Genomic DNA, 25,821 nt, shown 5'->3' with positions numbered 1-25,821 from the left:
GCCTACAACCGAAGGTCTCCTGGTGCTCGGACTGGTCAGTCAACAAAGTTTACAGGACAAGAGAGAGTTAACAGAGGTAAGTCTTAAGTACCTTGAAAAGCAGCACTGAAGCTCCAGTGAAGCAGAAGTCAAACCGTTCCAAGATTGAGTAGCAAGAACAAAGAGTGCCTTCTCTTCCAGAAAATCTCTCCTCTGGCAAGGTATTGTTTACCTACACAGGGCTCTAGGTGGAAGGAAGCATATGAGGACGTCATCTAGAGAGGAGAGGCGTAGGCCTCCGTTAATCAACCAATCACTAGATTTGTAGCGCGCTACTTGTCACCCGTGAGGGTATCCAGACGCTGGAAGGGCATCAAAGGCCTGGTGAACAAGGCATACGTTCCAAAAAGTGGGAATACCCCTTGCAAATAAAAAATCCAAATAGGATATTTCTAGGCCTGGAATTACACTTTAGACTTTTGGAAGATCCGCATGAACTTAAGGCACTGCTTGGAACTGAGAAAGAGGACCCTTTGCTGAGAGCAGCCTGCTGACAGGCAGGTGATCTTGACACCAACATTAATGATGATTGAGAGAAATTTCCCCCAAAACTTTCCAAGAGCGATTTCTTTTCAAGTGGCAAAAGACCTCTTCTTAAGAATTTAAAGAGAGTTGAAAGAATTTCTGACATCTTAGTAAAAGTCTTTGGAAAGGTTCAACAGAAACTTTGAACAGTAAGGTCTTTTTTGCAGCCATACATAGTTACGATAGAATGACTTGGATCCGAAGTCCGAGTTTGGCGGTCCATGAGACCGCCAAACTCGCGGTGGAGGTGTGGTGGTGGTTAGGGACGGCCACACCAGTGGTCCGACCGCCATATTAAAAATCCACTGGTCAGACCTCCAGGGGTCTGCTGCAGCCGCCAGGGATCTCTGATCCATGGAGTTGGTGCAGCGGTCTTGAAGCTGCAATATGCTTGGTGGTGCTGCTGCGGCACCGCCATGCATATTACAGAATCCTTCATTTAAATGGCGATATCTATGTCCAGTTATGAACTGTTACTGTTTAACCCCCCAACATGGCTAGAATTAATTTACCTTCAAACATTCAAGTGCCAGGTATCCAACAGTTTGCAACACACAACATTTTAACCCAAAACGCAAGAACACAGCAAGCCCTCACTAGATTTAATGGCAAAAGTAATGTTCTTCAACAATAAACAATGCCAAAGATCCTATGACGAACTGTAGAATAAACAAATTAGAAGAGGAATCATATGGTCCCATTTTCAAGGGCTGGAAAAAGGCCTGGTTGTTAATTTCCCGAGGGCTAATATTCACAAGACGAAGCCCTATGCTTCTACATTTCGCGAGGTCTGCTGCGTGAATGACGATGAGATCATTGCCTAATTGAAATGGATAAGCAAGGCAATATACATTTACAGACCTCTCAGAAAAGAATTAAAGCAGGCTGAAAAGTCAAAAACCATTCAGAAAGGTAAGTCTAAGCAACCACAGAAATTTATTAGGAGTGGGTGGGGCTTGCAGAGTTCTACTCCATGTAAATGCAAGATTCCACAGAGTTCCGCAAATGGGTGGAATTCGGCACGTAGTGCTGCTCGCACTGATTTTTGGTGCCTGGAGCTTGTTCTGCTCTGTAAAATCAGCGTGAACGCCACCAGATGGCACGCCAGAGGGTGCTGTTTCTTGCTGCTGCTCAAGTAGATTTTCTATCCGAGCTGCAGCTTTCTCAACGTGAACAGTCGCGACCTGCCATGACCACCTGCGTTGAGGAAATCTCGCTGGGAGGCATGCCAGTGCCAGAAAATTGCACTAGGGGATGCAAATTCTCACTCGCGCTCGCCAACTTAACATTGGCAAGCTGCACGCAAGAAAAAACTCCACCATGCAGTGCTTGGCAGAGTTTTGCCAGAACTCTGCGATACTCGCATAGCACAGAGTAGGATAAACTCTGCGAACTCGGTCAGTGGAGCGGCATTTTCAGCTCACCCCTACTATTCAGGATAGTGAGTGGAATATGGGACACATACTCATTAGTGCACATTGATATATTTAAGGCAGATTGCAATCAAATGCCTAAAATCAAATTTGGGATCATAATGCCATACAAAATTCAGCTGAACAAAACACTCTTACAGAGTCGGCATTGTTGGAGGTGTCAGAAGCAATCAAGGAAGTCCTAGATAAAGGTGGGAAAGCAGTTTTGGTATTATTAGATCTTTCGGCGGCGTTTGCCACCGTTCCCCATGACCGGCTCCTGGCGAGACTCTGGGAGATCGGGGTTCGGAGAACGGTGTTCAGATGGCTTGAGTCGTTTCTGTCTAATCGACATCAGACAGTCTGGGCTCCTCCGTACTCTGCTACAGTGCCGCCTCTGGAGGTGGGAGTGCCTCAGGGGTCAATTTTGAGCCCCACTCTGTTTAATATCTATATGGCCCCCCTCGCGGCACTGGCAGAGTCGTTTGGCGCCCAGATTATATCGTACGCCGACGATACCCAGCTTCTCTTCACCTGCGGTAAGAACATGGACTTTGATGGCGAGAGCATTATGAACTGCTTGGGCGCAATATTTACTTGGTTCCAACTTAACCAGCTGAAATGCAACTCCGACAAGTCCGAGCTCCTTTTCTTCGGCTGCCCCACTGATCCCGGATGGAAGACCTGGTGGCCTGCAGGAATGTTTCCCCCTGCTACTGACTCCATGGTAGCCAAGAACCTGGGAATCAAGATGGACAATTGCCTTTCGTTGAAATCTCAGATTCTTGGCTTGGTGGGGCAGTGTTTCGGAATACTCAAAATGTTGAGGAAGTTCCTCCCCCTTCTCTCTATTGCCCATAGGAAAACAACGGTGCAAGCCCTGATTGGATCGAGGTTGGACTACGTGAACGTGCTCTACCTCGGCCTGCCTGAATATCTTTTGTCACGGTTGCAGGTAGTGCAGAACGCGGCGGCTCGGGCCATTTTTGGCCTTGGCCGCCGCTCTCATGCCACTGGCCTTCTGGAGTCCCTTCACTGGCTTCCAATTAGGAAGCGCATTAAGTTCAAGGCCCTTACCATGGCGTTTAAAGCCCTTCATGGCATTGGGGCTCTTTATTTGCGGAAGAGAATTGTCTTCCACCATCCAACCAGAGCCTTACGATCGGCTGCCTTGTCACTGGCGAGGATCCCTGTAATCAGGCGTGCACGGACTGGGGGCCGTTCTTTTCAACATCTAGCGTCACGTGCCTGGAATGATTTGCCTCTTGCTCTGAGAAAAAGCGAGAATTTGGCATCTTTCAGGAAAGATCTTAAAACGTGGCTGTTCGGCCTCTAATTTGACCCCCGATGGATGAGTTATGCTGTGTCTGATCTGTCAGCGCCGGGACACTCTGCTAGAGTAGCTGAGCGCTTAATAAAACCTACGATAACATAACATAACATACAATGCAACAATATAAACCACATTCATTCCAAAATGGTGCAGCATAGGCAGCCCACAAAAGAGGGTCCTCTCAGCACCGACAAACAGGCAATAGACAGATGTAAGTCTTAATGCTTCGACAGTTGTAGAGGGAATGGACCTGCACAGTAGAAATGAAATATAAACCCAAAGCCTGTGATAATAAATTCACATTCTCAAGGAAAAGATACAAGTAAAAACAGGTATCAAGAATAGGGCACATTTTGGCCTAAGTAACCTGCAGATATAAGCTATCAGTAAAGGGATAAACCCACTTGGAGATATGGGTGGGCAAGTCAGAGGCTTTGGGTCCCAAAAGCAGATCCAACCGTCACACTTATCCCTAGTAATCAGCAACAAAAGGAAGCCAGATACTGTCTTCTTATTGTTACTGGCTCATTTAGAGTCTGTGCTAAATTCAGGGACAGTGCCTTGATGAGGTAATACTGTATCACACGGCATTTGCCTCTGATTTAGTGTTCATGCAAATAAATGCGGATTTCTCTGCAACACTGAGACTATCATATATATATTCTTTGTCTATTTTGATGGTGGCAATTTTTCACACTTCTTTTGGGGCAGAATTTAGAAATGGCATGGTTTTCTAAACCTGCAAAAATATTGTATGTGGGTGAAATAAGTTTAATACTGTGTGGTGATCCAGGAAAGACGGAGACTTCAGGTATATAGAAATATCACTTTATGCAAGATATGCTGCAACGAGCTGTTCATGAACATGAAAACAAGTTACACTAACTAAAACAAGCCTGAACATAGGAATAAGCTAAACTGTAACAGATTTCATATGAAACTAGTGCACCAAGCATATATGATTCTAAAAGGTAATAACTCAACTAGCACATACATACAAATAAACAATAACAATTAGAAAAATAAAATCTACTCAAAGAAAACTCTACAGTATAAATAAAAAGGCCAAAAAACATACAACTTAAACACAGACATTTTAAAGACTAGACAAAATCTCTGTACTTGAAATGTGGATTTTTCTTGTGCTACATCTCAAACCAAGATCCATTGCTGGAGCACTAGCAGAAGAGTGTAAATTATGTGAACTAACGTCTTCCCTACCTCTTACATCCCTATCTTGACACACCCCAGGATTTCTCCTCTCTTCCTGCAACATGTTTTCCGCAGACTCCACTCTCACCACTCTTCTACTGGTCCTCCATTGTCCCCCTTTACCTTCACACTACCACCATTCACCTTTGTGACCATAACAGGGGACCAAACGTGATCCTTCCTTTAGATACATGAACAGATTTACACACAAAAACCATATCACAAGCCTTAAAATCCAATGGCTTAACTCTGTTTCTTTCATCAAAATGTTGTTTTTGCTGCACTTTGGAAATACTTTCCCTGACTACACCATCTGGCCATTGACCTTGTCCAGACCCTACCCATTTATTCAAAACAAGTGGTAGCCCTTCTCCCTCGCAACAATTCGAATGAAGAGACCCCTGTCGCCGCATGGGGAGTTGTACGATAAAACTATAGCATACTTTTCACCGCATTGATGACTACACATTTATTGGAAATCACCCAATGGATGCACACCCCCAAAACATTTTTCATCCTCTCTACAAACCATTTGTTTGAGGATGATATAGTGAACTCCTGTTATATTTTATACCTCGTCTCCAAATACAATCTAAACTCTTCTGAAACGAAGTGGGCAGCATTGTCCGAAACCAGAGTAGCCGGAAATCCTTCCTTCAAAATACTTCATTCATAAAGTCTACAACCACTTTGGACGTGGCCTCATTGACGAATTTCATTTCAGGCCACTTACTGTAGTAGTTCATCATGACTAATGCAAATCTAGAGGTGCTAGTTAAGGCATGGAACGGTCCAACAATGTCAATACCGATCTTCTCACAGGGACCAGTAGGTAATTCGATGGACACAAGGGTGGAGTTCTTAATTTCAAAGATTTGTCACAACTTGAAAAGATTACAAAATCTTTGAGAATGTGATCTATCTCAAGGTCCATAGACAGCCACCAGAAAGACAACCGCACACGTTTCTTAGTCATTGTAGCCCCTAAATGGCCATTATGGGCACCCCCAACAATGGTTTGTCTCTAAGCAATATGGGGAACAAATTTGTTAGCCCTCAACAGTAGACCGTCCGACACCTTAACAAAGGGTTTAAAGGTCAAAACAAGATTTCTCTCCTTTGGCCATCTTGTGTTAATGTATTGTAGTTCATGACTAACGTGAAGTGCAATCTTCCTTCAGAGCTTTCCTCTAATCCTGCTCAGTAAAAGCTCCTACCAGAGGCAAATCAATAGACGCCACAATGCAGTTCTCCTTATCTTCCTCATAACTCATTTACTTATCCTCCTCAACTCAATTTGAATTACGTGATAAAAAATCAGCACAGCCATTTTTCACATCAGGGATGTATTCTGGTGTAAAGTCAAATTGTAACAACTTGGTTGAGAGATGTGCAACCCGTGGAGTAAAAACTTTTGAATTTTTACCACTTAGGGTGTAGAACAAGGGTTTATAATCAGTCTGGATGACAAAATGTTTCCCCCACAGACAGTTCCAAAATTTCTGACTGCCCACCAACAAGCCAACAATTCTTTTTCCATCACAGATTATTGTTTCTCCATATCTGACAACATAAGCAATGCATATCCAATTGTTTGCATATGGGAATCTTTAATTTGGCCGAGGACTGCACCCAACCTCACATTGCTTACATCGACCATAAGAACACCCTGGAGCTCTGGTCATAATTTTTAAGCAATGCTAATTGCTCTTTCACCCACTAAAACACCTCTTTACAATCCTTGCTCACTCAAACGCAACAACTCTCCTCAACATACTGGACAATGGAATTCATTTGGTTCCATAATTTTTGACAAACCTAGAGTAGAATTCACATATGCCAAGGAATGATTTTAAACCAGGCTTGTCTAGAGGGGGTTTAACTTGTGTAATGCTATTAACCAGTCCAGGTTTTGGTTCGACACCTTGACCAGTAAATAGATGTCCCAAAAATTCCACTGTATCTGTGAGAAAAGCTCTTGTATTCCTCCTGAGCACAACCCCTTGTGTTTTAAACCTGTTCAGCCCCTTATCCAAGATCAAGTCATGGAATTGTCTGACTGGGGCATAAATCAAGACGTCATCCTGGAATATAGATTCTCCTTTGATACCTTTAGGCATGTTAACCATAACTCTCTGGAACATCGAAGCTGTTGATGCCAACCTAAAAGGCATCCAGTGATATTGGTACGTGCTAAAAGGGGATACAAAAGCTGTGCGATGTTTAGACTCATCATCCGACTGTATTTGGAGACAGACTGAAGCTAGATCCAGTTTCGAAAAAACGTTGGCCTCCTGCCGATAGTTCAGAGATGTTGAGCAAGGGATGTGAGTCCACCCATATTTCAGCTCTCCGTTGTGTTTACAGACCACAACTAAGGGTGACAACCACTGTGAAGATTCTACTGGTTCAATTATACCCCTCTTGCATAACATGTCTAATTCCTTCACAAGATCTTTGGAAATGCAAAAAGGCACACTTCTAAGTTTATGCTTCACAGGCCTCACTCGATGATTTTATGTTTAAGCCCCGAAATCTTTCTCAACTCGCCTGAGAACACATATGGATATTTATTTATAATATTTGTCAGATCTGAATCATCCCTAATAGCTAACAGCTGCCCTGAACTTCCTGGTTTCAAAATGATGCCAAAAACCAATGGTAAAACCACCCCAGGATATCAAGTCCCTTGTTTGCTACATACACGGTCCTCACTATTCTTCTCCCTTTGAATTCAAGTATGTCATCAAGATAGCCACAAAGGTCAATGCTACGGCCTTCCGATCTGGTGGTAATAATGTTCTAGTAGGCCAGACCTTATCAAATAGCTCCTGGGTAACCATTGTTATCCATGCCCCAGAATCTACCAACGTTACCATTTCACCTCCCACGGAAATTTCAACATAAGGATCAATGCAAGAACTGGGATCCACACTCTTTATATCCTCTGTCTTAACAACAAGAACCATGTATCCCAGATCTCTTCCAATGTTGCCCTCATCTTTAACTACACCTTCATCTGTAATGCATTTTACCAATGATGTCACTCTAGATTTGTGACTTTGGCACACCTTTGCAAAATGTCCCACGTTTATTGCATATCATACACACATTGTCTGCCAGACATTGTCTTCCACCTTTACTGTGCATGCGATTCCCGCAACAGAAACATAGATCCTGCTGCGACAAGAAGTTTTTAGGTATGTCCAGCTGCCTGCTTTCTTTGTGGGTTTTATCATTCTTACTACTGAATTCCTTCGCCAACACTTGTGATGTTTCTATACTCTTTGCCACTTTGTTAGTTGCTTCTAAAGATGGATTTCCCATGGAAAATGGTCTTTGTTTTATTGTTTTGTCACTGCAGTGCCCAATAAACTGATCTCTCACCAACTGATCTGCAAAATTCTTGAATTGATATTCCGCCACCAGCCTTCTAGGTGTTGTTACATATGAGTCAACATCTTCACCTGCTGAACTCTTTTAAGGAACTTGTGTCTGACCAACACTAAGCTAGGTTGAACATCAAATCCATCCTGCAATTTCTTAACCATTTCATGGTAATCATCTAATTCCTGTTCCCCTATTGCTACTTCAGGTAAATGTTTCAAGATGGTCTGCCCTCAAAGCCTAATGATTCTGGACTAAACCGAAGAACACCAATGGCAACTAAGTAAGTTTCAAAAGCCTCAAACCATTGTTTCCAGTCTATTGATGGATCTCCTGGTGTTTGCAAATAATGAGGTGGTGGACACACAGCTTGCATTGTTACCCAACCTTAGTAAAAAAAAGACTGAAACCACTTAAAAATGTAAAGCAATATCAAATTACAATTCAGTGACTTATGCAGCTAACTGAGCTCCTTGCACACAAAAGAACTGTCTCCAAAAATCCACCTACTATATGAGTGATCTAAAAGTTAGTGCAAAAACCCAAAATATTAAAATCAATTGTTTAAGAGAATTTCCATTTACTTCTTTGAATGAGCTCAATGCCAGCCAAAATCCTCCATTAGATAACCTTATAAAAAACACACAAGAAATGTGTGCGTGTCACAGATGCAGAAGTAATTCCGGAAATAAATAATTCCATTTGTTTCTTATTATTTTGCTTTTTATGTGTATACAATATGTTTGTATCAAAATCAGTGTTAAGATGAGCCAGAAATACACTTGCTGTGCATGTTAGTGAATGCCCTTTAACTGCAACACAACACGTGATATAAATCCAATATGAGCAGTACGCGTCAGCGTACTTGCTCCCATAAGACCGTAGCGGTGTCTTGAACAGGTGAGCAGCAATACTCATGACACGCATCCAATATGAGCTGTGAGTGTCAATGTACTTGATCCCATTAGACCGTAGGCCTTTATGCTCTGCTATCAGTTTGATTCCGACTTCCCAAAATGGCAGCAACGCATATGTGTTGTACGCTGTAACGTTGCGTTCCAGGCTTCCGCATGCGTTCCAGCTTATGGACATGCGCAGCTCATACCATAACTTATCTGCGGAAAATCACTGTCATGCGCACGTGAGGTTGCCAAATTATTCACCACGCTGAACACGCTGGCGGAATAACTCAAACGCTGCTTCACAATTATATTCCACAACAGTACCTCATTGCTGTCAGTCATCACAGATTCCCTTGCTTTACCAATCTTCCACAGCGTTGCAGGGTTCCATGAAAACAGCTCACCTCACTCATCGCCATGATAACTTGTGGTGAGTAGAAATATCACTTTATTCAAGATATGCTGCAACGAGCTGTTCATAGCGGCACTGTCAAACTCTAACTGCTACCAACGCTCTTAGCGTGGAACCGTCGCATAACCATGCTATGGTTCCAAGTGTAGCAGGAGGTTGCATGACAAGATCACCACACACCGCACTTTATCTGCCTTACCGCATAGCTTCAAATGAGCTTACCAGAAGGTATTTAGGTTGACAAATAGCCGGATCCACGCCCTGGGGCTCAATAGTCCGAGGGGCGCAGCAGGGAGCTACCTGACAATGTCTTGCAAACTGCAGCTTGTCCATCCCACTTGGTCTCAATCAGATCCCATTAAATACATTGTAATCAGCCCTTAATGTACCTCAGTGTAATTGTTAGCACCCCATCAACTCCTTTCCCTCCTCTGATCTTCCTCACACCTCCTGCCATCACACCGCATTGCTCCCCTCCCCCTCAACTAACAGCACATTTTCTTTCCGCCCAGGGCACTGTCCCTCTGAATCAGATTTAGGGCCGTGTCTGCGAGCGATTAATATTAAGCCTCACTAGCACTTTCAAAAGGCCAGACTGGCTTGTTCAGAAATTATGACTGGCCAAATTTGGTGTCATACTACCACAACAATTAGCTAAACAATACTCACACCTTTTGTGATTTTAACACGCAGGAACAATGGAGGAACCATGCAACAGGGTACGCATTTTGCTTACTTGAAAAAACAATGTGCAGGTAAAAAACAAACAAAGAAAACATGTACTTCATCTTCCAAACCCATTCTATTTTCAAAGTTCGTTCTTCCTGGACCAGATTTATGTAAAAAGTCAGGAAGAGAACCTCAAAGTTAGCGCGGGTCTCGTCTGGTACAGTTCCCTTAGAAAAGGGTCTGTATCCTGCCCCAGTGAATATCACTCTTACAGTCTAACAAGGATGAATGTACTAAAAGCAGGCAGTGTTCGCATAGGTTCTGCATTCACATAGGCCGCGCCTTAAAAACGCAGTCCTGGAACAAACATCTGCACAGCTACAAAAGGAAAAAATATTCACTCTACAACTGAGACAAAAGTAACTTTAATAATTTATTTTTGGTGATGCCTTCTTATAGGGACGCTGATAAGCACTCTATTGTTACTACCTGGGGCGCAGTTCATTTGTGAGAGTAGCAGATTTGGGCTGACAGCCCCCCAGGGTTAAGCTTGATTAAAAAAATTGCTAGACCATGGAATAAGGCACATTGAGGATACCAGACCGGTGCAGCAACAATATTTGTTTGCGGCATTGTGAAAGCATGCAATTAATAATACCAATTTCTACACCTACTAACGGTATAAACCCTATACATTTTCACCACTATATCAAGATGCCCACTACATCCCCAGATACTACATCAGCAACGGTAAAAACAATTGTATGTTTTACATGTTAATCAAAATCATTAAAAAAAAAAAAAATCGGTAAAAGTTTATTATTTAACTGAAAAGTATATATTTTGTACACATTCAAAATACAGTTGAAAAGGACGGTTTGGTGATTCCCCTACATTATGTGTTACTCTAAAATACAATAGATTAACTTACTTTAATGTAAATTAATAAAAATATAAAGAATAACTTTTAATAAAACATATTTAAAGTAATATTAACAAGCATTTGCAATGCAATAGGTCTCGCATTAGGAAAGTTTGAGCTATTGGTATTGTAAATGACAAATTTTGTATACAAATCTTGTACCAAGGCAGTTTGCACTGTGATTGGATAGGAGATTTGAAGATTACATTGGACTTGTTCTCTGTTGTGTTTTGGGTCTAAAGCAATATGTGTTCCATCATTTGCTCAAAACACATGTGGTAGTGGAGCCAACTCATGATACTCTCCCTTCACATTGGTCTAATCCTCATCTGTGTTGGTTTTGAAAATAGCTAAATTAATAGCTTTGTCATTTACAATGCCACTTGTTGTAACTATCGCAAATGTGCATAGCATTTGTAATCCAATATGTGTTGTATTTACGTGGCTTAGATGTATTGCTATTACAAATAACAATGGCTTAACATTTTTTTAAATAATTAATACTTAAATAAAAGTTATTGTAATTTATAATAGCAATAGCTTAAACTTTTGTAAATAACTTTTGTGAAAATTATGTTCAGTGTTATTTTATTGTGACGAAAATCTAAGTACACAAGTGAAATAATAACATCTTTTTGTGACATTTGTAATAAAGCTTGAGACATTGAGAGAACTTATTTGAACCAGTTGTTGTTGAATGGTTGCACAGATTGATGCTGTGGTGGCGCCGAGTGATGTTGTGGTGGCGACGAGTGATGCTGTGGCAGCGCATAGGGATGTTGTGGTGCCCCTGAGTGATGCTGTGGTGGTGCTGAGTGGTGCTGAGTGATGCTGTGGTAATGCGAGAGATAAAGTGAGTGCGATAGATAGATAGATAGCGTGAGTGCTGCGATAGATAGATAGAGTGAGTGCGATAGATAGATAGATAGATAGATAGAGTGAGGGCGATAGATAGATAGATAGACTGAGGACGATAGATATATAGAGAGATAGAGTGAGTGCAATAGATAGATAGATTGTGGTGTGTGTGGTTCTGTGTGTGGTTGTATGTAGTTGTGTGTGGGGTTGTGTGTGGGGGGTTGTGTGTGTGGTTGTGGGGTTGAGTGTGGCTGACTGTGGTTGTTTGTGGGCTTGTGGTTGTGTGTAGTGTGTGTGGGTGTTGTGTGTGTGTGGGGGGTTTTGTGTGTGGGGTTGTATGTGTGTGGGGGTTGTGTGTGGGGGGTTGTGTGTGGGGGGTTGTGTGTGTGCGGGGTTGTGTGTGTGGGGGGTTGTGTGTGTGGGGGGTTGTGTGTGTGGGGGGTTATGTGTGTGTGGGGTTGTGTGTGTGTGGGGTTGTGTGTGTGTGGGGTTGTGTGTGTGCGGTTGTGTGTGTGGGGTTGTGTGAGTGGTGGTGTGTGTGTGGGGGGGTTGTGTGTGTGGGGGGTTGTGTGTGTGGGGGGGTTGTGTGTGTGGGGGGTAGTGTGTGTGGGGGGTAGTGTGTGTGGGGGGTAGTGTGTGTGGGGGGTTGTGTGTGGGGGTTCTGTGTGGGGGGTTGTGTGTGTGGGGTTGTGTGTGTGGGGTTGTGTGTGTGTGGGGTTGTGTGTGGGGTTGTGTGTGGGGGGGTTGTGTGTGTGGGGTTGTGTGTGTGGGGGGTTGTGTGTGTGGGGGGTTGTGTGTGTGGGGGGTTGTGTGTGTGGGGGGTTGTGTGTGTGGGGGGTTGTGTGTGTGGGGGGTTGTGTGTGGGGGGGGTTGTGTGTGGGGGGTTGTGTGTGTGTGGGGTTGTTTGTGTGAGGGGTTGTGTGTGGGGGTTGTGTGTGTGTGTGGGTGTGTGGGGGTTGTGTGTGGTGGGCTGTGTGGGGTGGGTGTGTGTGGGTATGTGTGTGTGTGTGTGTGTGTGTGTGGGATGGTGGGTGTGGGATTGTGTGTGTGGGGGGTGGGTGTGTGTGTGTGTGTGGGTGTGTGTGGGGGGGTGGGGGAGGTGTGGGGTTGTGTGTGGGGGGGTTGTGTGTGTGGGGGGGTTGTGTGTGTGGGGGGGTTGTGTGTGTGGGGGGGTTGTGTGTGTGGGGGGTTGTGTGTGTGGGGGGTTGTATGTGGGGGTTCTGTGTGTGGGGTTCTGTGTGTGGGGTTGTGTGTGTGTGGGGTTGTGTGTGTGTGGGGTTGTGTGGGGGGTTGTGTGTGTGTGGGGTTGTGTGTGTGGGGGTGTGTGTGGGTGTGTGTGTGTGTGTGGGGGGGGTTGTGTGTGTGGGGGGTTGTGTGTGTGGGGGGTTGTGTGTGGGGGGGTTGTGTGTGTGGGGGGTTGTGTGTGTGGGGGGTTGTGTGTGTGAGGGGTTGTGTGTGTGTGGGGTTGTTTGTGTGAGGGGTTGTGTGTGGGGGTTGTGTGTGTGTGTGGGTGTGTGGGGGTTGTGTGTGGTGGGCTGTGTGGGGTGGGTGTGTGTGGGTATGTGTGTGTGTGTGTGTGTGTGTGTGGGATGGTGGGTGTGGGATTGTGTGTGTGGGGGGTTGTGTGTGTGGGTGTGTGTGTGGGGGTGTGTGTGGGATGGTGGGTGTGGGATCGTGTGTGTGGGAGGGTTGTGTGGGGGGGTTGTGTGGGTGTGTGTTGGTGTGTGTGTGTGAGTATGTGGGGGGTTGTGTGGGGGGGTTGTGTGTGTTGGGGGTTGTGTGTGTGGGGGGTGTGTGTGGGGGGGGGGTGGGGTTTGGGGTGTGTGTTTGGTATGTGTGTGGGGTTGTGTGTGGGGTGTTGTGTGTGGCTCTGTGAGACCTAAAAAAACCTCTAATCTGCAGAGTTCATGACATGCGGGAGACTAAAACAGTCAAAATTAGTCTCCATTCCGATATTACGGATTCTAAATGGTTATATATTAAAATGTACTGTGCAATTTTGCACCAATACAAAAGTAGAATGATAAAAGGAAGAGGCACGAATCTCATGCACAGCTTGGTATAAATCTATTGTTTCCATTTTGCTCTTACTGGCATCTGGAAATATTTGTATACGCCAGAAAGTGCTATACACTTCCATCACGGGAATTTGCTGCTCAAAATCTGACAAAAAGCTACCGAGGAGTTTTGAGAAAAATTTCCTGTAGGCTGGTCAAACGTGGACATCTTAGCGATCGGTTAAAGCTTTGCCTGCATTATGAAGCTTGAGAACAAAGTACAGCAGTCTGTGTTATAAAATGCAGGGACGGAACACGTTCAATTAGGTACCTCTGCTGACTGCTGCAGGATGAGCCCTGAACTTAAAGTTTGGACCCCTCAAAAGGCGGATGAGAACACGTTTGCGTGCTCTGTGCTGGGGAGGTGGAGGGCCATTACAGGAAGGGGGTGGAGAGGAGCCTGTGAGAACTCGCTGCGGAGATCAAAGGAAGGGTGGGAGGGACACTGGTGAACAAGCATATGGTGGGTGAGGGGGTGTGCTGCCTGGTGAGCTGAATGCGTGTGGCAGCAGAGGCGGGGCGCGCGCACAAAGTGTCTGGTGGCAAATGAAAGCTGTGCACAATGCGCATGGTTGCAGAATGCCCCTATAAAAAATTGTTGAAAGCTTGCCCTCATTTGAAGTTGAGACAAGTCCCCAAACTAAGTTACAAACATTGTTCAACTCTACAGGCAGAATTTAAATTCTGCACAGACCTACTCTGTATAATGATTGTCCTTTCCTATACTGTGACATCAGTGAGAAGTGAATACCATGGGAACTGAGAGTAAGCCGCGTGCTCCGTGAAGTGCGAGCCACCCAGGAGTACAGACTTCCACTTACCTACGACCAACGAGACTGCTGCGCACAAAATGTGAAGTAAACGACGCACGCAGCCAGGGCACTGGCGCCGATTCAGTTGCGGGAAGGGAGCTGGGTGATGCAGTCCTTTTGAGTTTCAACAGACAGTGGCACTAGAGATAAAAACCATGTTTCCCACAGTGCATTGCGCATGACATCACCACCAATGGCTGAAAACAACTCTCGGCATTGCTGTGAGGACCAGGCACAGATAAGTTGTAGGGGGTATAGGATGGACCTGTGTAATGTCTGGCCCGCCCTACAGCCACCATTCAGTAGATCTGGGACAGGAGAGGAGAACGGGGGTGGTGGGCAGGGCTGGAGAGAGGTGCGGGAGGAAGCAGAGCAGCAGTAGGCAGGGAAGAGGCTAAGCACACACAGGGAGGCAGAGGGAGGAAAGAAAAGCGGGAATGCACAAAGAAGGGGAGAAAAAAGAAATGAGCTAAAAACAAGCAAAGTGGAAATATGAAACGCGAGCAAGATGTGAAAAAGTAAGGAAAATCGAAAAAAGAGCAGATACGATCAATTAGAGAACGAAAGAAAAGAGCAGAAATCATCAAAAGAGAAGAGTGCTGAAAGAACGGAGGTAAGAGTGAGAACGAAATGAATGAGAAAATAAGACTAAAAGCAGTGAAACGGCACACAAAAAACAGTAAAGTCAGAGGCAGCCAACAGGCAAAAAAGTGTCTCGGCATTGCTGTGTGAGGGGTGGTGGGGTGGGCGGGGGAGCTGCAGGCACATGCGAGTGGAGCGCGTGCTGGAGAGGGAGGGGGTGGGAGGACTAGGCAGCTGCGTGAACAAAGTGAATAGCCAATGAAAGCTCTTGAAAACAAATGCCTGTGGGGAAAAGCGCGTGCTTGTGTTCACGTGAACTGTTTGAAATCTGCCGATGGTTTGAGAACTTATTTTGCCTACTATAATTCTCCCCTATCCATTCCTTGCGGAATGGGATATGCGAGACCTAAAAATTAAGTGGTGGTAGCTCATTACAATAAATATATTGTTATTAATAGTATTTAATAATAGAAATCCTATGACAAAGTTAAATTCAGTAAGAAGCAACCACTGGCATAGCCAATAGGTCTGGCCTTGGCAAGTCTTGGTAAAGGTTAATTTTATTTTACTGCAAGCATGTGACTCAAAAAGAAAAAAAAGATATAGAAAAGAGAACTTGTGCTGTGCATAAACATGACGACCGTATACTTGCGATACAAAATTAAATGGAAAAATAACCATCGTATTTAATTTTAATAGAACAGTAGTATGGCCTCCTAGCCAGCAGCTGTACCTAGAACAGGGATACAAACAATTAATAGCCATAGGGAACATCACAAGAAAATGTGATTCTTATTGACAAGTAGAACATGTATTAGTGGCTTGGAATTACTGTGTCCTGAACACATAATTAAACAGAGAAGCCTGACTGAAAAAATGTATAAACATGGCAAAGAATGGTAAGGAACAATCATTGTCGAAGTATTGCCTAGCAGCCTGGGCACTAAAGTTCACTTCTTGTTGGACAAATGTGCGCATATGAGGAAAAGGTAATTGATCCGAGTGCAAGATAGTCAGTAGCTGAAGGGAGCTTACCCATCTCCCCATGTTGCAAGCTAGGGTGTACTATTTGTACCAATTTTCAATAGTTTGTCAGTGACTTCTTTTTCAGAAACGCTACCTTTTCTTTTTTTTTTTGTTTTACTTGGAGCTAAAAGTACAAAGAATGTATTTGGTAAAAGTGGCAATTTGCACACCAACTTTCATCGAATGCATTGGTATTTTGTGAACTAACATGTTCTGATAGGTCACTTCAAAGTATACTGAATCATAGCTGTCGTAATTTGACCTACCTCAAGAATATAAATGAGGTAGGTCGTCAGTTGGGACCCACTGTGATCTGCTGCCACCCCAGAGACGGTGGGCTGCTTGGGTTTGCAGCCCACCATGTTTGCGATTACTTGTAAATAAAGAAATATTTTTTTTAGTACAGCCCATTTTCCAAAAAAGAAAAAAACTAGATGTGTTTAAAACAAAAAAAATGAAAAGTATTACAAACTTCTTTTTAAGACTAGGCTGTGGTCCATTGGACGAATGCCTACTCTTAAAAATGTTTTTCTCAACATTCACAACGAGGAAGGGGTAAATGTGTTTACCACTTCCTTTGAGGTGTTGGTAAAATATTAAAATATTAATGTTTTGCAAGCAGATTTCAGTCACTGACCATTAATACATACGATAAGAATCGATATTTAGAAGTGAGCACCCTGAACACACCTCTTCCAATTACCGATTCAGTAAGGTTTCCTAAACCCATTTTAAAATTCAGAAAGCCTTTTTTGAATTTAAAAATTAGAAGGATTACCGGGTGCCTTTTTCAAGGGCTGGCAAAGGACACGTTGGCTACTTTACCCACATTTGAGAAGTGTTCAATGGGCTTAGTACCTTTTAAAAAGGGTTTTAGCTTTTGAAAACCCTCTGATTTACTGAATATGAGGGTTTGTTAATGCTAAAATCCTTCGTATATCTAGCCTTTCGGGTCTTTATATCTTAACTGTATGGCTGGGTATCTACCTAGTGTACATAGATTACACATCCATTTTCCGAGTTTCTGCTTGAGAGAAGATACCAATGGAGAGCCTAGGATTCTTTACAGAACCCAGGTTAGCTCTGTAGGTGAGACTGGCTGGGCCTTCTGGGAGCTCAGTGATAGCCTACATCAAGCTTAACATATCTCTCCCATAGATCTAGATTTCAAATCCCCTATAGTCAGCAATTAGGTTTTATGTGATGTTTGCGGTTTGCTTAATAAAAAACATCAACCTGTTGAAGACAACATTAGCTACTTCCCACAAACCTCAAATACGTAGAGACCCTTCTATTGCAGGCTCTGCCTTTCAGGTCTTCTTTCCACTTCTGCTATGCTCTGTTTCACCTAAAACCTCTGGTGTGGCACATCCTTCCGTCATGGATCTGCACTCTTCTCTGGGAGAAGCCCATCACTTCAAATGGAGCGACGTGTCAAAGGTCTCGGAGTACCTCCTGGTTTTTTCTTGTTAAGTAGCAGGTCTTTCCTCTTCACATACTAATGAATACATTGATCACCAGTGTGAACTCTACGGGATATATCATTAATGGTCCATTCATGGGCAGAGATTAAGCAACTCTCCTACATCTGTATATGTTTCAGTCCCAATAATGTCTGATTAAAATGTTGGTCTCCTATTTGGTATATTTAATAAATAATGTTAGGAGGCAATTTTTCCTATGAATTGTCATTACATTTCTGGACTTTTTTGTCTGAATTTCATCTGATGCTGTCGTCCTGTAATTCCACCTAAGAATGGTGGCTTAACTTGTCTAGTGTGGGTAAACAAGAGGTGACGTGGGGTGAAGACCTCTTGTATGCTCTCCACTGTGCCATATGTCCCTGGAGGGAGATCTAAAGGGCTAGGCTGTGTATTATTTCTTTGATTACAAACCAGCCACCCTAGAAGATGTAATCAGTACTGCTGATTCTTTTGGTTGAAAGCCGAATGTGGATGTTGCTAGTCAATCCAGCTCACATTCATTCCACTCCTCTATGGCAATTGTCCACCTTTCCTTATTGGAATGAGGTCAAGTCGTTAGATATGCAGTACCATGGCTGCTTCATAGAAACGTTATATTCATCCAAAATTTTCTTAAACAAAACAGAATATTCCAAGCACAGACCACATATATTAGGTTTTGACCACTTTTGCTTACTTCAAATATGTATCAGACATACCTATGTAATTTCTACCGACATACATGACAGAGAATTCAAAAGAGCGTCAATGGAAGTGTCAACAATATGTCACTCACATATTTTAGCTTTAATCTCAGGAGCCCTGTTGAGGCTTCCCATTCCCCATTGTAGACTCGAGTTCTTCCGTCTCCACAGAAACCTCATTGGAAGACCATATAAGAAGAGTTTCTTAATTGTTTTTCTACTGCCCATCAAGTCGACTAGGAGAATGGAAGAGCTGGGCACCATTTGGGTCCATGATCCAAATCTGACATTTATATCAGAGAAAGTGATCCTTCAGCCAAGCCCATGTTTTCCTCCTAAGGCCACTTCCTTTTCGCACTGCAACAAGAACAATGTTGTTTCTGTTTGTTCCCCAATCCTTCCTTTCTGCTTGATAAACTGAACGTCCTTCCGGCACAGATGCCTGAAGTCACAGACATTCCAACATTCTAATTCACTGTTTGTAACTTTACCCCCCTCTTGTTCAAATATCACCCCTTCACTGAGCCCCTGAACACATGACTTTGGTTGGTGGTCACCAGGACCTATAAGCCGGTGAATATGGGTCTTCAGTTGAGTGTCCAGTGTTACTTCACCTGGACTCCGTCAGCTTCCTGGGGCAAATGGCAAGCTATGTAAACTGACATTTGTTAGGCAGCAAATATTGCATCTCAAATATTAATTGATAGATGGAAGTAAAGATGCTGAACTATTTGGTACCAGAAATGTTCAACCAGCTGGTTTGTGCAGTATGACATTCAGCTTCTTTCTTTTGTTTCTAGAGGTGTCATTCCTTGGGTATATCCTCATAAAGTAAGGCCTATGATATGGATGATATGGCAATCATCCAAATTACACACCGATATCCTTCAATATGCAATGTTATTTTCTTCCTCATCACAGCCCGTCTGTACATAGTATGAACATTCCTTAAAAAAGGACCAAGATTGGACAATTTTATTTATTCAATATTTCATTATTCAAAGACGTAAGGATTTGAGTAAGACCTTTTTTTAAATGTATTTATTGCTTTTTGATGTTGCAAACACCGGTGCCAGTGTGAAGGGAAATAACACAAAATACATTACCACTCACTTTAGAACTCCCTTTTCCAGAAACTACATTCATAATTACTATACATAGGGGAGGTGGTAATTGACATACCGCCTTACGAAGAGCAAAAGATTGTTTCGGTGACAACTGTGTTCTACATCTTAATGATTATCCATCACACATTTTACTACATGGAAGTCGCCCCACTATTACATATGTTCCAGGGAGCAGCTCTACCAGAACCATTTTACGAGTGCTTCACAATGTAGAGTTGGTCAAAATATCTCAAGCCCGGCTTTCCCACACTGTAGTAAGGGTCGTTGGGTCCTTCTTTCACATCATTTTTTACAACCCAAAATCATGCGTCTTGAAATTCCACACCTGCAGCTCTTCCTGTGAGCAGGTATAACCAGAAATATTTCTTACAAGGTTCGCATCCACCTTCTCAAAGTGAGAATAATTTGCTCTTGAAAATCCTGACATTGCTTGATTATGGCATTTAATCTCCTCCTTCGGCTCTGTACAAGTTTAAAATCACAGTTGAAGGAAATCTGCCAAGAAATTAAGATCAGAATTTATCCAAATGGTCCCCTGCAACAGAAAATCTGGAAGTATGTATGGAGAAGAGAAACACTAGCTGTGAGACAGATTCTTGCTTTCCTGCAGAATCCATTCTAGTGCCCTAGTATTTTCTTAGGTCTCGCCTACGCAGCGCTCATCCTATGCAGCGCGCATGCACTGCATAGGAGACCTTTAGCCGTCGGGCAGCTCTTTTTCAAAGCACATACTCGTGCTTGTGGCGGCATACGCCTTGTGGGAGTGCGCAGCGGCACGCCACAAGCACGAGTATGTGCTTTGAAAAAGAGCAGACTGCTCTCCCCAGCACGCGCTCACGCAGCACTCGTGGGTGCACCACTCCACCTCTCTCTCCCGCTGCAGCCGGCACGCCTTTTTTTTTTTTAAACTTTCCAGCACGAGGCGGCGCTTGTTTTCCTTTCAGGTTACTCTTAACCTGGCTCTAGACCTATCACTCATCTTATCTAGGCCTTGGTGAAAGTTGTCTAACATCCTTAGTGGTCTGGGATTATGCAATATTTTTTGCGCAAAATACATGGATTCGTTTCGTGCCAACAAAAAAGTTCAACAGCAGCTGCTCATGTTCTGTTCATTTGTGTTGTTACTGTGCTCCCACAATGCAATTCTTACCTGAACCAATTCTCATTGTGTCGTAATTATGTAACCACTGGTAAATGGTATGAGAAGCGAAAGTTATAATTTTGCCCCGGCTTAATCTTAACGGTAGCCCGCCCTATTACGTAAAGTTTCACTAACCTTGAAACCTAACTATTTCTCTTGCTCCTAACCTATACCGAATACTTTTCCTCACCATATATCAAATCCTAGCCACTGTGAGCCTCACGAATAGCCCTAATATTTCCCTTACAGTAAATATAGCCTTACCCATTCCATAAATTACCATAACCCCTACATTGTCTTCCATTGACCCAAACCCTGTTATTTAACAATGCATTCCTGTTTTTTCAGTGTTTTTTTCCCACTTAACTGTTATCTGCCCAAGATTTTTGCCTTTTTCAAGTCAACCACCACCTAACCTTCAGATGTTTTGTGTTGTCATGTGATGGTACCGGCTGTAGTAGAGATGTAAATTAAAGCTCCTGGCATGTGCTGATGTTGGGCTAACTTAACCTATTATGGCTTCAGCCATTGTGTGAACGGTGCATTGCATGGCATTGTCAGTCCACTGTTTTTTTTTTGGGTGCTACTTTGTATGTTTATTTTTAAAACATGTAAGTAGAATTGGAGTAAGTTGACTTCTTGCACTTAAATGTCCTTATAGGTCAAAGGCCTCTATAGTATTCCATTAATGACGTGCCAAGATTAGACGTCTGACTCGGAAGGGGGAGAAGGTGAGCGGGGTTGAACGTTTCAGACACTGACGAACAACTCTTCGTCTGCCATGTTTCAAAGGTGAAATGTAGGCTGGCGTGCTGTTTGTAGACGCTGCTACTGTCCCACTTACGTCAAAAATGATTCTGCCGCCCAGTGGCTCTTAATGTACTGGCTCTTGATGCCTCGTCTCAGAACCTTTTTCTTTTGATGTAAGCCCATAAATATTTATATTATGGTGTTTGCTGTTCCTTTCATTGTATTTTGTTGTTTGACTGGATTACTTGCTATATGAGATATTCCTCTGCGTGTGTCTGTTTCCACTCAAGAGTCCTGCATTCATGACGTTGGTATCCTAATCGTAGGAGAGCACAGCATTTGTAAGGTTTAAAGTCCACCAGGTACTTCTTTATATGTATGAAGAGTTAGTATGCTGTAGTCCTACCTCCAAAAAAACAGTAAGGCGTGCTCGCCTTTACTGAAATGAAGTCCCATACACTTCCCAAACCACCTGGTTTAATAATATGAGAAATGGTTACAGAAAAGCCCTATAAATGTTTTCTGCTAGATGGAGATAGCAGGCAGGGGTTGCCATTGTGTAAGGACAGAGGACAGCTTCATTCTGGAGTCAGGCGGAAAAGACTGCGGAGTGTAGGTAAGTTTCCAAACTATAAACCTAGAGAACTTTACCCCGGCTTCTCCCCTCTAGGCAATATTACATTAAATAGATTAGAAAACGTTTTTAGCAGACAGAACCTCAAGAGAAATGTGTATTTTTTAAGCATGCCCCTCCAGTTACGTATGGACACCAGCTAAACTTGAACATTTCCTTCACTGCACCCTGTTACTCAACGCTGTAAGGGATAGGCTTGGAGCGAGATTCTTTGCACTGGGTCAGGTCTGCTACCAGTGGAAAGCAGCCTTCTGAGGTTTCCTAGGAACTGAATGTATCTTCTGCAATTGAAGCTCGCATGCTTTCACTTTTTATCCATTGTAGACCTAAATGTTATTTTCCTCCTGGTTAATCTAGAATGTATATTATTGGCCCAATGGCTGCATTACCGGTGTACTATATTGAAACATGATATTGGGGGCACACTCACTCACACTCACACTCTCTCACACTCTCACACACTCTTTATCTCACCCTCTCTCTCTCACACGCTGTCTCACACACACGCTCCCTCACACACTTATAAAGTGAAGTAAGAGTCACATTGGAGAACTCTTAATGCAGATGTTTTGTTTCATGTCGTGGACCAACTCTAATGCCTCCTACTTTTGTTTTAGGCTTGATCTAAGACAGGTCTTGAGGTGGATTGTGCACGTCCTGGATCTATATTTAACACAGTTGTTAATCTTGCTGTTGCCTCAGGGCACACCTGTGTAAAAGAAACAAGCATTGGCAACGCAAATAGGTCTCGCCTTTGGGACCTTATAAGTATTTAGATATGCAGCACAATATCCTTGGTGCAACAACATTAACTGTTGCATGGCTAAACACTTATAAGGTCCCAAAGGCGAGACCAATTGGCTATGCCAATGCTTGTTTGAATAAAGAAAGGAAAATAGAGTCCAATAACATCTGAATATAACTGCGCATCTCGGCTTTCCTCGCAAATAAAACTAATTTAAGAACACCTTTTTATCAATTTAATTTTTCAAAGGCATCCAACTGTTGTACATGTCAACAACCCTTCCTGGAATATCCAGAAGTGCCACCATCTCATGCCAGGGTACCCTAGTCCTCCTTCCATGGGGCTCCAGACTGCTAAAGCTCACTTTGGCCAGTGGCGTAACACAGGCCCCCGCATTCCCCGCAGTGCAGGGGCCCCCATGCACAAGGGAGACCCCTCAGCACAGAACTCTGGGCGGAGAGCTCCCGATTTAATCAGGAGGGGGCCCCTCAGCATACATTGTAGGGGGGCCCCCTAAAGTTTCACTAAGCCAAAGTCTTTGGCTGCCTCATTTTGCCTAACAAATGCCAGTACTATTCCCATTCTCAAAAATGTGATTCGGAAGATGTACAGCTATCGTTTCCATCAATTTTCAGATTGTGAAATACCTTTATTAACTCAAGTTAGCACTCAGTGTACGTCACTAATTCTTTAAGATCTCCATTTCAACACATGTAAAGGATGGTATCACACATCTGCTTTGCTTTTTCTGAGAAGACCTGCCTTTTGCAAAAGTTCAGGGTCAGTAATGTTCTGTAGAATTACATTTGTATGCACAAAATACCTAAACTCCATTTCTGTAACCCAAATAAGCCATAATGGATAGTCTTCACTGAGCTAAGAGCCAACTTTTAAAACTTCTTCTCAAATATTGGTTTTCTTTGGACTAGCCAAGTCAGAGTGTTCCTTTTCCATACAGGTTAAAAGCTCATTTCTATTGTGGAATAACTTAGCGTTCACTGAAACACACATACCTTGCTTCTTAAATCATTAGTCACGCACTCTAAAAGAGAACCGCTGCTTGACAAGAAACTGCACCCTCACTTGTCTTTGGCCAATAGCGTGGATGGAACTTACTGGTCGGAAAGGAACAGGAAGGATTATTTGACATTAAGAGAATGTTGAACAATGTAAATTCTTGGGTAGAGTAAGGTCAATCGGGGTTTTGTTTGCCATGGAGAACCCATTAGCAGGGGTAGTGGGTAACCGGAGCAGACACATGTTTGTTGGGAATGATGCCTTCAGCAACTTAGCTTTACTTTTTTTCTATCCCCATTAAATGCCATATTAGATTTGTAAATAGGCACTCACAATCTTTCTAACAGACATATATGATCCTCAGTGATGTACAGCTATGATCATGTATGCGCACTGGCTCACAACTCTTATCCAAGCTTTTCTTCTCTAGTTTTTTTTATCAAGGATGTAATTATTAAAGAACACTGTTTTTCACCTGTAGTTAGGTTCTTTTTATTCTTGCAAACTTTTAAACCCAGGATTTTTATTAATAGTTGAGACACTTAATAACTTGGGTGCACATGCCTTACTCAGATCAGGGATAGTCAAAGCAGACACCCTCTGAATCTCAAAATCTTGAAATGTCTCATCTGGTGACTGTTTCAAAAGCAACTTTATTAAAAGCGCCAAATGGACTTATGTATCAGAAGCGGCACTCTGGAACACTAGGCTGGCAGATTCTAGGCTTTGTCTGTGCTGCATTGTGGTCGGTATCCCAAATTCCAAACATTCAAGAAGCACACTACAGGCCATATTACGCATTGTCATTGTTTGCGCAAACAATAACAATGCACCATATTACTATGTATGTGTGCCGACGGGGCAGCCGAAAACTTGTGCTGCTCTGGGGGCAGCGCTTTCATGTGAGAACAAGGAGCAGCTGCTGGCAGCCGCTTCCTGTTTTCACAGTGCAGGCGGCAACCCGCCTGCACTTTTATAAGCGATTAGAGATGTCTGGGGGGTCTATAGGACCCCCTTTCCTCCCCTCTAGAAGGCTGCTCTCAAGGGAAGCACTCGCAGTGAGCATTTCTTTGCCTCTGCACCTGTATCTGTAATATGGCGCGGGTGCAGAGGCAAAGGAAGTCACTCATTTGCATAGGGCACGCCACTATGCAAATGAGGGAACGCCCCCTGAAGGTAGAGCTGGCGCCTTAAATGCGCCAGCGTTATAGGTATCACTGAAGGGGAGGACAAACGTCTGCGCCCCCTTTTGTAATACCAAAGTGACCAGGGGTCACGCAAAGTGGGGGCAAACGCCTGTTGCGCCCCTGGGGCACTTATTATAATACAGCCTCACATATTCAACAATAATCGTTAGTATTTGAGCGTTGTTCTTTTTATTTGTTCAGAAGTTTTATATTCCTTCAGAATTAACAAAGAAGTGTATTCTTGAATACTTTACACAGCCAACTTGGATCGCCCTAAATAGACTGTCTCAAGGTTATTAAATATGTATAAAGATATCTATGCATCATGTACCCAAAGCCGAAATAGAGTAGCTATCTATGAAAATCAAATACAACAAAGCTGCCCACTGAACAGATTGCAAAAATTTGAAATCTCGATGGTAGACTATGACTAAGATATTTGATGTACAATTATTTAATTACTAAATACAAATAGATAATTTCCTGCTCCTAAATTCAGATAAAAAAAGATAGACACAAAAAACAAGTGTATTAGATGAACTAAATCTAAATCAAAAAGCACACAATTCCAAGGGTTGTCTACTTTCACTTGTCATTCATTAAATGGAACAAGAGTTAATACAATATTTTTTGTGTTACAGGACTATCGAAGTCACCATCATTGATGTTTCAGTATAAAAATTGAATAAATGCGGTAAATCATCATCAGGGCAGAAATAGCACATTTTTTCATTTTTCCAGACTGATGAGTCAGAGAAGAGCATATGCTCTGCTAGTGGGACTAAATTTGAAAATAAAAAGTCTTCATATGCTGAGACAGTGCTTATAGATGCACTAAGTTGCACAGGGGTACCTGAATGTGAGCATCAAAAGGAGGATTGTGTGTCTTATGGCAGAAACATCAA

General features: G+C 43.1%; 1 protein-coding gene and 1 long non-coding RNA gene across 2 annotated transcripts in view; one reads left to right on the top strand and one right to left on the bottom strand.

Annotated features, from left to right (window-relative positions):
* The window catches only part of ARFGEF3 (ARFGEF family member 3), a 505,700-nt gene that overhangs the window by 436,245 nt on the left and 43,634 nt on the right, over positions 1-25,821 (bottom strand). The window lies entirely within an intron of this gene.
* LOC144763599 (uncharacterized) overlaps positions 21,861-25,821 on the top strand; it is a 235,522-nt gene continuing 231,561 nt past the window's right edge. The window contains exon 1 of the long non-coding RNA XR_013596237.1: positions 21,861-21,949. This is a non-coding gene — a long non-coding RNA (uncharacterized LOC144763599). The remainder of the gene's footprint in view (positions 21,950-25,821) is intronic.

The sequence above is a fragment of the Lissotriton helveticus genome, chromosome 6, assembly GCF_964261635.1.
Source record: "Lissotriton helveticus chromosome 6, aLisHel1.1, whole genome shotgun sequence".
Taxonomy (NCBI): Eukaryota; Metazoa; Chordata; class Amphibia; order Caudata; family Salamandridae; genus Lissotriton; species Lissotriton helveticus.
Note: the sequence above shows the minus strand (reverse complement) of the source record. Positions and strands in the feature narration are given on the sequence as shown.